This window comes from Triturus cristatus, chromosome 2_1 (assembly GCF_964204655.1).
Source record: "Triturus cristatus chromosome 2_1, aTriCri1.1, whole genome shotgun sequence".
Classification (NCBI taxonomy): Eukaryota; Metazoa; Chordata; class Amphibia; order Caudata; family Salamandridae; genus Triturus; species Triturus cristatus.
Genome location: NC_140581.1, coordinates 768,832,969 through 768,846,948, shown reverse-complemented (window position 1 = coordinate 768,846,948; position 13,980 = coordinate 768,832,969). Strand labels below are relative to the sequence as shown.

General features: G+C 41.6%; 1 long non-coding RNA gene across 2 annotated transcripts in view; it reads left to right on the top strand.

The window, feature by feature from the left end:
• The window catches only part of LOC146865855 (uncharacterized), a 114,985-nt gene that overhangs the window by 47,826 nt on the left and 53,179 nt on the right, over positions 1-13,980 (top strand). The window contains exon 4 of one of the 2 annotated variants that reach the window (XR_014976705.1): positions 10,273-10,497. The exons of the other annotated variant lie outside the window; for it this stretch is intronic. This is a non-coding gene — a long non-coding RNA (uncharacterized LOC146865855). Of the gene's footprint in view, positions 1-10,272; positions 10,498-13,980 lie in introns of those variants that run through there. 2 annotated transcript variants of the gene reach the window in all.

Below are 13,980 nucleotides of genomic sequence, written 5' to 3'. Positions count from 1 at the left end.
TAGGAACAAGCAAATTGGAGAAATGTAAATAGAATTCTATCGTGAACCCATCTGGCCCAGGAGCTTTGCCTTTTTTAAGCACTTGAATAGATTCCAAAATGTCTTTGAGACCTATATCTGCTTCTAAAGGGGCAAAATCAATATCTGGAAAGGAAGGGGAGGGGATAGAGGATAAATAGTGATCAATGTCAGTTAACAGAGGAGGAAACTCCGGAGTATAAAGATTTTGATAAAAGTTAGTGAATTCCAGCAGAATATCTTCATCCTTATGAAGTGTGATATTAGATGAAGAGACAATAGATTCGATTCTAGTGCGCTCTCTTTTAACTTTAAGATATTTGGCAAGAAGATTACCTGCCTTATTTTGTGCAGTATAATACTTGGCACTAGATTTAAGTAAAAATAAATTTGCCGATTCCGTGGAAAGCTTATTAAAGGAGAATTTGGCTTGGAGAAGCTTATCCAAATCAGAATGGGATTTAGTTAAGTAATAAGAATGTTCCAATTGCTTTATTTGCAAGTTAATCGATTGTAAGGAGTGAGAGGCGGCACGCTTTTTACGAGAGACAAATGAAATAATGAAATCTCTAGAAGCAGCTTTAAAAGTGTCCCATAACACCTGAGGGGATATCGTAGGAGACTCATTTTCTGTAAAAAATAGGGATGAAAATTCAAGGAAGGCTGGGGTAAATTTGGGATCTAATAGGAGAGAATTATTAAACCTCCATATTCTAGTACCTTTTATGGGGGGGAGTAAATCCAGGCGCAAGGAAACTGGAGCATGATCAGAAATTAAAATAGAACCTATTTCAGGATGGCTAATATGTTGAGTCAAGGCTTTAGAAATAAAAATGTAGTCAATCCGGGATTGGGAAGAATGAACCGGTGAGTAGTACGTGTATTCCCTAAGTGTAGGATGGCAGAGTCTCCAGGAGTCAACAAGAGAACGTTGGGAAATAGTGGAAGTAAATTGAGTGTGCATGGAAGAGGGCGAGAAGTGGGAGTTGGACCTTCGATCTATAATAGGATCCATAATTGTGTTACAATCCCCCCCCAAACTGAGATAGTCATCAGAAGATTGCATCAATGAGGTGAGCATCTGGGGCCAAAATAATTTATCCTGTATGGTAGGAGCATATACATTAAAAATAGTTATAGGGATATTATCAATCAACAAAGACACAGTCACCCACCTACCATCAGAATCATTGGCTTGGTTTATAACTTTGATATTTAACCGCTTATGACAGAGAATAGCAACACCATTACGTTTCCCTGAACCAGGAGATGCGAAAACATGACCCACCCAATTACGACGTAATTTGGTAATTTCAGCCTCTTTTATATGAATTTCCTGTAATAACACAATATCCCCTTGTAAACTTGCTAAATGGGATAAAACACGTTGCCGCTTAATGGGAGAACCCAAACCTTTAACATTCCAGGTAAGTATAGTTATCGACATCTAAAAAATATAACTTATATCAAAAAAGTTGTGTGAGAATCAAATATGTACAAAGGTAATAAAATACAAAGCATCTTATAAAAATTTGAGAGAAAATGACATTGCTCTTAGAGGAGTAATAATAGAGTAAGGAAGAGAAATAGGAAATAAGAGAAATTCTTGGAGAAGAGAGATTGTAAACATAAAGGTATGAAACGAATAAGTTGAGAATTAGAGATAAGGAAGAAGAGAAATAACAGGGATAGAAAAAGGGCCAAAGAGAAGAGCAAAAAGAATAAATAATAAGTGGGAAAGGTGAGAAGAAACATGTATTACAAAAAACAAAAGTACAAAACGACAGACACAAGTGCTGAAAAAATATGATAACAAATAGACATACCACAAGAAAGAATGAAGAACGGGGTTGGTGAAGCCACATAAGGAAGACGGGACACTGAGACGGGAGACTCCAGGACGACGGTAAGGAAGGGACATCAGCTAGGCAAGTTGAGGAGAACAAGGAACGACGAAGGACCACAAAATCGCTACCTGATGGAGGGAAGAAGAAGGAACAAATTAATCCAACATAATGGTACAAAATACATTAGGGGAGAAATTAAACATCACTAAGGGTGAAACAAACAGATACTACTACAATACATAAATCCATCATGACTGAGGCACTCCCATGGACTCTGTTCTGCAGCTGTTCAGAAATTGCTGGAGCAGCACTGGATCCTCATAACTGGTAGTTTTATTATTATAAGTCACTTTAAAGAGACAGGGATGGAATAAACTGTAGTTTGCGTTTATGCTGCGTAATGCAGGTCTCATCTCCAAGAACTTTTTCCGACGGTCAGCAGTCACCTTAGCATAACCCTGGGCAAAGAAAAGAGTAGAACCATTCCAAGCAATTTTCCCTCGCTGTTTGGCAGCCTGAAGGACCCTGAGTAGATCCGTATACTCCAAAAAGTACAAAATGACTCCTCTTGGCTTAGTAGATGATGATGGAAAAGAACGGGATAATGGACCTAAGCGATGTGCTCTTTGGATATTTAATGAAGGTGTTTCAGGAAGACCCAAAAGAGTTGGCAAAAAGGATTTGAAAAAAGAAATCGGGTTAGTACCTTCAAGGCCTTCGACTAATCCGTAAATGCGCAGATTATTGCGCCTATTTCGATTTTCCAAATTTTCAATCTGTTGCTTAAGTTGAACAACCTCCTTAGAAATAAGAGGAACTTGAGCCGTGAGATTTTGGACAGAATCAACCCGTACTTCTAGGTCTCCAACTCTCTTTTCAGTGAGAGACCAGTTGGCTTCCAGATTCTGAAGTCTGACGTTAGTTTCTTCCATATGCGGCTTGAGAGCGCAAATTTCGTCAAGAAGGAGCTCCATAGATATCGGGGATGATGAATTGGTGGGAGAGGGTGGGTTAGCTTTTACCCGTTTGCCAGAAGTAGATGGTGACGCAGAAGGTATCTTGGAGCTTTGTTTAGCGCTTAAACGAGGAGTAAGTGGTGCAGTAGATTTGGCGCCACCAGAGTCTTTGATATTATCCTCAGTATGCTCCTGTAAAATATCGAAAGGATTATAGACCTCTAAACTCGCCTCGGTGGAGGGACGAGCAGCACTACAGTTGCCGCGAGGCATGATGATATGTGAAAAGACACTCCGAGTCCCTTGAAAATAAACCAAGTCAAAACTTGGGAAAAAATGCAAAGAAAGTGAAAAAACACCCGTCCAGACAAATATCAAAAATAATGTTCCACAGTAACTGCAAGCACAGAGGAAATGGCATCGATGGAAGCAACACCAGAAGACCAAATAAAATAAGCGTTGCCCAAAAGAAAGAGAAAGATAATAACAAAAAAGGGCAGCCAACTGTTAACCAGCATCGTCATGCAGCCTCAGGCGGGAAGCAAAGGATCGATGAAAAAACAAAATGGCGGCTGCGAAGGTGAGGTAACAGAAAAAAGGTTAAATTAGGTTTGCCAGTCTCACCCTATGAAAAAATAGTGGCAGCATTCTGACGAGCGGCGGTTCCGATTGCCGAAACAAGCAATTCCGATGTTTTTTGGTAAAGTAACATTGCCAGCAGAGGTCGCGGTCCTCACGTCTCGGCGGAGCTCCCGAGAACAGCGGCCATCTTCTGAGGCTCCGAAGCCACGCCCCCGTTAATTGGCAGTTCAGCTCATGTCTAATGTTAATTACAAATAACGCACACGCTGTAGATAATCCTGTAGAAGGAAATGAGTTATGATGGCACTTGGACAACAACTAAACATACCTGGTAGAGGAGGCAGGAGCTAGAGTCAAGTGCATGAGTGCAACAGCTCCAAGTTGCAGAGGCCAAGTTCAGGAATAGGAGTACTGAAGTGAGATGCAATAACACCACCACAAGACTAGGAGCGGGGAGAACGAGGCACTGCAATGCACTGCGCTGAACCCATGAAGCCGTGGATCCATACTACCAAAGGTGGTTTGGAAACATGTCATATAGTCTGAGAAGTGCCATTAAGCACATTTGGGTGATGGTTTTATCAGGAGTGGGTGAATCATGCCGACAGATTGGCAAAATGTGAGTGAACATCTTCGGCCTGGATTTACGTCACTATCTTGACATCCACTACTTCATCTGTGTTTAACTTGTCAAATCACCTCCTCTGTAACTACCTCACATGCTAATCATTGACCTATATTTAAACATTACCTCATTACATTAACTTTATTGCATATATTTTCTTGTCCAGCTCCTCTAAGCTAAACCCTAACTAAATATAAACCTAAGCCAAGCTGTCGCACTAAACCTAAACTTAACCTTGCCCCTTAACTTTGCTCCTTATCCAACCCTTTCCTTTACCCTAAACCTAAATATTTTTCTTACACTTATTATAGTTTTGTCTTGCCACTAACCCTAAACCCATAGCTTAAACTTACCTATACCCTACTCTGATCTAAGCCTAAACATATCCCTGACCATTATTTTCATTATCCTAACCCGAAATCTATCTGAAAAGTGATTGAGCAGATGAGGGGGGCACAAAGGGGCCAAAAGCAAGGCAATAGAGGAATGTTGGAATGAGACAAAGAGTTACTTTGTTTAGGCTATAGAGAATTCTCAGTAGGCCAAAACAATTATTTCGAGTGTGAAGGTCTTGGCAAGTTGTAGTTGAGGTGGTGAGCAGTTTTGGAGACCAGTGGTATTTGCTGCATGACATGGAACAAAAAGAAAACCTTTGCAATTAACCAAGACTCCTATAAATGGGAAAACTCCTCACCAATCAGGTTTAAATCCTCCATCAATTTCCATCCCCTGTGGCTATTAGTCAGGTATTCTTCGAGGTGTGGCGGTTCAAAGCAAAGGCGGTCTTTCTGCTCATTTTCACTGTATCAGTCACAAGGGTGGGCAGGGCTAGGGGCGAGTGGGAGTGGGACATTGTCTTCTTTTTGTGTATAATGCAGAAAGCCTAACATCTCTCAGTCTCTTTTCGGGCCTATTTCACCCATCAGCCACACCTACACCTGCATATCTGTTAGGCACCAGAAGGTTGTCTTTTACCAATAGCCCTCCGCTGACTCAGGATCCAACATAACATTCACAGTGGGTCATGGCATTTGGCACACCACTGCTGGAATTACAGCCCTGATCTACTCCTGAAGGAGATCTTTCTGTTCCTTTGTGTAGGACAATGCCTCTACTGCTTACCCTGCTCCTTACCCTAATCCTTAACCTAGGGCCATATGTAGGAAGCCAAATTGCGATTGCAAATGCTGAAATTCGCCGAATTACGGCGTTTGCGATCGCAATTTGGGCAGTGTGCTATGTAGCACACAAAAACCCACATGCAAAATAAGGAATCGCAAATTTTGCGATTCCTTATTTTGCTAATGCATTTAAGGAATCCCAAATTGCGATTCCTTAAATGCAATGTAGGAAGCACCCAAGTTGTGCGATTTTGGCTTAAGGAATCGCAAATTACCACCAACTACAGGTTGGTGGTAATTTGCGATTTCTTTGAAAAATTCACTTTTTTTGCATTTTTCAAAGTGCCCTGTGGCGCACATACATGCCCTTAGCGCATGTATGTGCGCCACATGTGCACACATGTTTATTTCAGGGGTGCAAAAGGGTGTCCTATTGACACCCTTGCAACCTTGAAATTGCATTCTCAATTTGCGATTCTCTAATTGAGAATCGCTAATTGAGAATGTCTTCCTATTGATTCCTATGGGCCTTCTAGCCCATAGGAATGAATGGCAAGGTATTCCTTATTTGCGAATCTCAATTTGGGATTCGCAAATAAGGAATAGGTGGGAATCGCTAAATATTTTGCTAATCCTACCTACATTCCGTTTTGCAATTCTCTAATTGCGATTCCCTAAAAATTGCAATTAGAGAATCGCAAAACACGTTTTACCTACTTATGGCCCCTATTCCTTACACTTAACCTAAAATAAACTAGAATCTATTCCTTACTTTAAGCCTAACAATAACACTGAACCTATTACTTTCCCTAAATTGAATGTTTGACCTAGCCCGTACCTTTACCCTTGCTCGAACTATGTTCAATTCCAGCTCTATTATTCACACCGTATCCATGAACCAGAACTAAACCTTTTACTTACTGTTACTGAACCCTTGCACTAACTCTAACCCTAACTTTAAACTTACTCACCTTACTTGCCTTACTCATCTTAATGTATTTCAGTCAAGGTAAAGGTAGTAACACCGTAATGCGGTCTAGATAATGGAAAGTGATGAAGTAAATTTGTTGGGTTAATAGTAAGTAGAGAAAATGCAAACAATACATTGTGGACCACCCCATCACCTTCAAATGTGGGAAAAAGTTCTCCATTCAGACTTAGCTTTACCAAGATTAGTCTGAAGCTCCCTAACAGACTCACACTTTCTTCTTACTTCCCTCAAATAAGGTAAATTAAAAACCTAGGCATTCCAAATGGACTGTCATTTTAGGGAGGGGCCAAGAGTGATTTCCATATGGTTGGCCCTATTTGTAATGGTACACACCAGCTGCAGAATGATAGAATAGAATATATCCAGTGTATTTACAAGTGGTTCAGCATAATTTAAGCATTTCCGAATGCAACATTTTGGCTTTATAAGCAAGTCTCCCTAAGTGGGAGAGGTATGTATAAACATGGGTCCCACACTCCTTGAGCTATTTAGCTCAAACTATGCTTCACTCAGGAGACCATACAAGTCCCAAACAATCCTGATGTTGCAACATTTTCATTTAGAGGAGACGTGGCCTAGCAGTATGGGCTGGATTATCCCTTTTGTGGTGGGGGTAAGACTGATTTGCATATGGTTGGTCATCTCCAATAGCAGAGGCAAGCTGACAAATGGAATGTGCACTGAGAGTAATTACTAGTGGTTCAGGTTAATTAAAACATTTCCATACACAACTATTTTGCTTTTTACGTGAGCCTTCCAACTTGACAGGAATATTTCCATATGTGGGTCTCAAACTCAAAATGCCCTAGGGCTAAAAATAATTCTTACTGATGAGACTCATTAAGGTTCATGGAGTGAAGCTACATCTCACGGATGAGACCCAACAAGGGCCAAACCAGTCTTGTGTAGCTTGTGTTCCTCTCCAAAGAAGACGTGGTCCAGCATGTTGATCTAGATTATCAATTTTTGGTGGAGCAAAGACTGATTCCCACATGGTTGATTCCACTTCATAAAGGCACATATACACTGAAACCAATGAAATGGAATACTCCTGAATTTCCCTAAGTATCATGAGCATGCCCATTTGGGTTCCTGCTTTGGACATCCCTCATAAATTGGATGAAATATGCATTAGGAAACAGATTAAGAATTGCGATTCTCCTATTACTATGACCAGAGAATCTGGATTTCATTAAAGACACTGAGGCTAATATTATGCATTATTCTTTTAATGCAACTTAAAGTTATACATCACAAAAGCAAGATCTAGAATAGAATGCTCATGGGTTACAATGGAGACACGCCTAGATAGATCTGCCTCTTGAATGCGGCTTCAAGCAGATAAGTTCTATTACCTTACGCTCTAATACGTTTTCTAGATTGATATTGTGAACTGTTTTGTTTAGCATGATATTGCTGATACTTTATGTTACCTTGTCCTGGTTGCATGGCCTGCCGCGTTTTTCTGTATACTATTGCTGATTTTTGTTGCTTTGGCCTTTTCAGCGCGACGACCGTTGCTTCTGTGGCCTTACTGGACCACTATTGTGGGACACCATGCCCGTTTCTATTTGTGTAGGCGCGCCCTATATTCGCTGCGTTTTTCTTATTTTGCCTAGCTTTTATGTAGGCGCGATGTGGCCCTGTCGGGCATTCCAATTTACAGAGTGTGGGCCTCGCTGATATTTTTTCTGGCTTTGGGAGCCTGCCGGCTCCCTCCGGTCTCGGTTTCTCCCTCTTTGTGATCAGCTCACCGGCAGGTGCTAACCTTGGGCTTGCCGGCTCCCCTCGGACTTGGGTTTCCTTCGGCAAGGAGTCTCCTCCGTTTTCAAGGAAAGACCCTTGGCAACCATGACGCGACGTGCACTGCACAAGCATCGCGCTGGTTGCTGAGGCCCTGTGAGGCCTCGAATATAATTGTAAAACAAGCATTGGCATAGCCAATAGGTCTCGCATTTGGGACCTTATAAGTGTGTAGCCATGCAACAGTTGCATAACTAAATACTTATAAGGTCCCAAAAGCGAGACCTATTGGCTATGCAAAGCGGCCGTGCGGCCGCCAAAGTGAAAGTAATCACGGTGAAACGCGGCGCGCGCGCCCGTGCACATGCACTGTAGCTCTAGGCTGGCCTGGTAGCACTTTTTGGAGCCCTCTCAATAAGTCTCACCAGACCAGAGCATGCGCTGGGTCAGGCGAGACCTAAAAAGGAGAGTCTTTATGAGCGCAATCGCGTTGCCTAGCAATGCGCTAAGAAACAGCTGATTGCTCGCACTGTCCCGTCTCAAGCCATATTGACTGTTGGGCCATGAGCGATCAGCTGAGACTCCCCTCTCGATTAGGACACTTTTTTGGATACATTTAAATCCTGCTTGCCACTTTGCTGTTACCTTACATTATTTAACCTACCAGGGGCAGACAACTGTTCTGACAAGCACAGTTCCCAACAGACCAAGTGTTTCTAGCCCTAGGGATATTTATTATTTAATATTTAATACTTATAATTTTGCAAGTCTCTTGCGATTTGAGTTAGTTAGTTGTTAACCCCTTGGGTATCCTATAATTTTGCAAGTCTCTTGCTATTTGAGTTAGTTAGTTGTTAATCCCATGTGTATCAAGTTAGTAAGGATTTAACCCTTTGGAATCCACTAACCTATAATATCTGACATTAAATCAGACGATTCCCAAGCCCCAGCTTCCACTTCCAATGCTAATAAGGAGCTTATTAAAAAATGCATACAAAAAGAGATGCGCTCATCCATGAGAGAAACCATCAGCCAAATTGTTGCGAGCAAAAAGATCCCTACCCCTCTACACTCCAAGGAGCGCATAATGACGATGTTACTAAATGCGGGGGCAAAAGGTCAAGGGAAAACAATAATATAGAAAGGGTGAGCTCATTGAGCACACTGGGAGGTCCAAGCACCTCAAACCTATTGGGAGGCTTACGCACCTCACACTCTAAAGGAGGACTAAGCACCTCAAACTCTAGGGGAGGCCTACGCGCCCAAAGACCTCAGGTGTCCTTAGCGACACATATTACAGGATGCCCCAAGCGGCACACACTACCCAAGTTCTCTATCTGACCCCAAATTAATTGACCTTGATCAAGGAGCAATTGAGTCTATGGACGAAAATATCCTAGACTTAGATCCAGTCAAGAACGACCCATATTTTACTCTTTCAGAGGATGAACTTCGCTCTTCCTCTAAGGAAATAATAATTGACCCTCAAAGGTGAGGAAATGTTCTCCCCCATTAAGATACAGCATCCCAGAAGCTCCCAATGGTGGCCTAAGAACCACGTGGCCAAGTTCAACAAAAGGTGGTTAAGAAACCCCCTTGAGAGAGACACAAGAAACATCTTAAAGGCTGAATGCCCAAGACCCATGGTCCAAGACAAAATTTGCCTCACTCCAAACTTAGGGTTTGGGTTCCTGCTTTGGACAACCCTCATAAATTGGATGAAATATGCATTAACAAACAGATTAAGAATTTAAGCCATGCCATCTGCCACAAGGATAAAGTCAAAGCGCCTGAAGCCATATTTGAGTCAAGTCTTGTTACTGAAGAAACACAATAATGCTGTAATACGCTTGTGTATAATTACTCCATTAATTTGTCATCAATATCCATCCCCTTGCTGCTGGAAAAATATAGAGCCCCTCTTGCTGGAGCCGTCATCAGATCAGAGATAGACTATTGCAAAATGTTGCTTATGGGTCAATCAAGAAACAAATGCAAAAATATCATGTGCGCCAAAACGTGGCTGCTTGAACTGCTGTGAATATTCCAAAAGGGAGCATATCTCCCACCCTCTGGGTGCTGCACTGGCCACCAATTTCAGTTGTGATTCATAAGGCTATTTCAATACCCGGTTTAAATGCATGTCCCTTCGACAACTGTCCACTCAAGTGACAAATATCACTTAGTGGTTCCACAGCTGCAATGTTCTCCAGTTAGAGAGAAAATCTGGAGCTTTCATGCTTGCCATCATGGAAACTCCTTATCATAACCTTACTGGCTACAGATGTTTTTATTTTTCAGAAGACTATTTGAAAGCTATCTTTCCTGTTCTTGTATTGTTACCTGATTGGTGTAAGTCTGAGTGTTTATATGTGTGTCTGTGTTACAGAACTCTGTAAAAAGGGATGCTGATGATGACAAAATGATGTCTGGACTCAGCTGTGCGATGTGAAGATACAACAGGGTTCCATAAGAATAAAAGATACAAATCAACCAAAAGCAAGCATGGCAAATATGAGAAACCTCAGACTCAGGAATTCCTTTCAATAAATACAGAAGAGAAGGTGAACTTAAAAGACTCTTAACACAGCTACTCACAACCAAATTCAATAGCATGTCATACAATTGAGGTGTCGAACAATTCTACAAATAAGTACTTTTTTCAGTTTGTAAGGTTATTTTAAATGATTTCATTAATATGCCCTTTTACTTTCAGTAAACATATGAGCATAAATTATTGTTTGCTATTATTGTGATATTATTGAAATATATTGCTAATTATATTTTTTTTAACCTGAATACCTGGATTGTAGTGGGAACATTAAAATAATTGGTTTATTTTCTATGAAACTGGGTAACAAATATTAAATTCTATTTAAATCTTGACTGATAGTGAAAGGTTGTTTAAAGCGAGAAGGCAGGTTTCTAAACTGCAGAACATCATTTTAGATTCAAAAAGGAAAACCAGTCTGGAAACGCAACATAATACTACTAGAGCAAGCGCATGGTGCCAATGAGCGAAGTTAAGTCCATCCCAGAGAACCACTAATGTTAAGCATTGAGGTGCCAATTCACTCATCTTTTTCTGAGTATTTCACCTCTTGCTTTTGGTGTGAAGTACTCAGGACTTTCCAGACGTGATTCACAAACCATTTCTATCAGTAGTTGTGTCTTATTTCAGAATTAGTGATGACTTACCCATAGACTCGAAGGAGTAAGGCATGATTACTTACTAATGTTCAAATCACATTGTGTTTCTCTCAACAAAGATAGAGGTGTTTTGTTTTCTTCAAAAAAATTACAATATCTGGCATGGGAATCAAATTTATCATGTTAGGTGCTGGTCACCATTTTGGGCAGGACTGTTCCTATGGGGAACAGGGTCTTGACTGATTCGCATGTGGCTGGGTCCAAACTGGGGTAGAATAGTGAGCAAAAAAACGAAATTTAACCCAGATCTGTGACTGGGGGTGAATGTTTGCCAATTTTCAACATATGTCCATCATCTTTTTGTGTTGCTATAGTTGCCCTAAGTGGGAAGGGTATGCTCAGACGTGGGTCCTGTGGTCGCTATTCCACTGGATTCAAGCTAGCCTGGCTGATGAGGGGTGAGACCACTAAACCTTCCTCAGAATGCTTGTTTTTTTAGTCCAGGGAGGACCTGGCCTGGCAGTTCGGGCTCAAGACTGAATTGCATATGGCTGGGTCCAAACTGGGGTGGCATGGTGAGCAAAAAAACTATGAATTTAACCCAGATCTGAGACTGGGAGTGAATGTTTGACAATGTTCGGTATTCTGATCATCATCTTTTTGTGTTGTCATAGTCGCCCAATGCTTGTTTTCCGGACCAGGGAGGAGCTGGCTTGGCAGTTCGGGCTGGCCAATTTAACCCAGATCTGAGACTGGGGGGGAACGTTTGACAATGTTCAGCATTCCGTCCATCAACTTTTTCTGTTGCTGTAGTCGCCCTAAGTTGGAAGGTTATTCCCAGGCGTGGGTCACGTGCTGGCTATGCCACTGGATTCAATTTAGCCTTGATGATGAGGGGTGATACCCCAAAACCGGTCCCAGGATGCTTGTTTTTTGTCCAAACTGGGGTGGCATGGTGAGCAAAAAAAGTAAGGATTTAACCCAGATCTGTGACTGGGGGTGAATGTATGAGAGTGTTCAGCATTTCGTCCATCATCTTTTTGTATCACCATTGAAACCCACTCATTTTCACATTGTAGTGCATGTTCATCTCAAAGTAAAATGGAACATTCTGCAATGTTTCTTGAGGTGACATGCCATCTCGAACCCAGTAACAAACAGAACCACTAACATTTATTAGAGAAGGTTTTAATTTATCTAAACTTTGAGCTGAGAAAGCATAGATCCCTGCTGGCTGACTGAGGAGGAGGGAGTGGGCATGTGAAAGTTCTATGTATATGGGAAAGATCCAAGTAAGAGAAATAGAGTGTTTGAGAGAAAGCAGGATAAGTGAAATACCCACCATTTCACAGTGTCCACACACACCCATTAATTGATGCATACTTCTATCCACCACTCATCCATCCACATTCATTCATTCATCTGTTCGCTCAGCCAGACCCATGTTTCATTCATTAATTTGCACCAAATGTATTCACCCACACATCAAGTATTTATTGTCATCATTAATCATAACCTGGATCTAGAACAACATCCATGTATCCATTGGGATCACCCCAACCCTGCTCCAATTTAGGAAAGAGCTGAAGACGTGTCTATTTAAAGGACACTACATCACAATCTACTTCTGCTCTCATAAACTAGCTACCTCTTCAATCACTTCCTGACTCATCTGTCTCCTCCCCTTGTATCTGCTGCATTTCAGAAGGTGAACTTTAACATTTGATCTTAAATTATTCTGCATTGGCTGAAGGTGATGCTTCATATATCACATCTTTTGTGCTATAATATAAGCATCATCCATTCCATTTATAGTTTACATTCAATTTCAATGAAAGCAGTACAAAGGTTCCCAGTGTACTGGAGTGGTGGAAAAAGGTTTATATTTCTCATCTGAAGGAATAATCTGTGCATTAACTGGTTGTTGGGCCTGACCCTCTGCAGGATCACCCCCTCCAAACTTTTTGTCTTGTTTCCTCCACTGTTTGCTTAATTTTGTTATTGTTGGCCTCAGGATTCTGTGTACTTTACAGCTGCTAACCAACGCTAAAGTGCTTGTGCTCACTCCCTTAAAACATGGTTTAATTGGCTTATACCCAATTGGCATATTTAATTTACTTATAAGTCCCTTGTAGAGTGGTATACCATATACCAGGGCCTGTAAATTAAATGCTACCAGTGGGCCTGCAGCATTTATTGTGCCACAGCACCTTGAAATATGCCCCAGAACTGCCACTGCAGCCTGAATGAAGTTTTAAACTGCCATGTCGACTTGGCAAGAAAACCCCTTGACAAGCCCTAATCTCTAATTATTATTGGAGTTTACCTATTACATTTAATAAGCTGTAATTTCCATTTGGGAGCAAGTAGCTATGTCATGTTTGGTGTCTTTGGAATTGTAATGAAAAACCCTATCTAAAGGTAAAGTCAGGTTTTTGATTACAATTGTGCAAATACCACTTTTAGAAAGTTGGAATTTTTCTGACCTTAGCCCTGTTGTGCCTGCAGCCTGTCTTGGGTCACATGTCTAGGTGAAACTGAGAGTTACACTTTATGAATTCCTCCCGGACAGTCACACAGTAGAGGAATTAGGTGTGCCTGAATAGGCCATCTGCTGGCAAGATGTGGGGGTGGGACTGAGCACAGCCCAAATTGCTACTTTATAGGGAGAGCTCTGCCTTCACAAAGAGGACCTATCACCTACATACTGGCACTGCAGCCAACTTGGAAACAGGGCAGGGGAGTCATGAGAGTCCATGCAGTTCAAAGCCACTGTCTAGAGGTTTCTCCAAACTTCCAGAAGGAGGGCACAATGGTTTAAAATAGGACCTTCAGACCCACTCCTATGTTCACTCCTGGACTTGTGGAAGGACTCTCAGTGGCCTGCCTGCTGCTGTGCCAGGCTGTGCACTCTGCAAGACTGCTTTTCTATACCTGGGAGGACTGC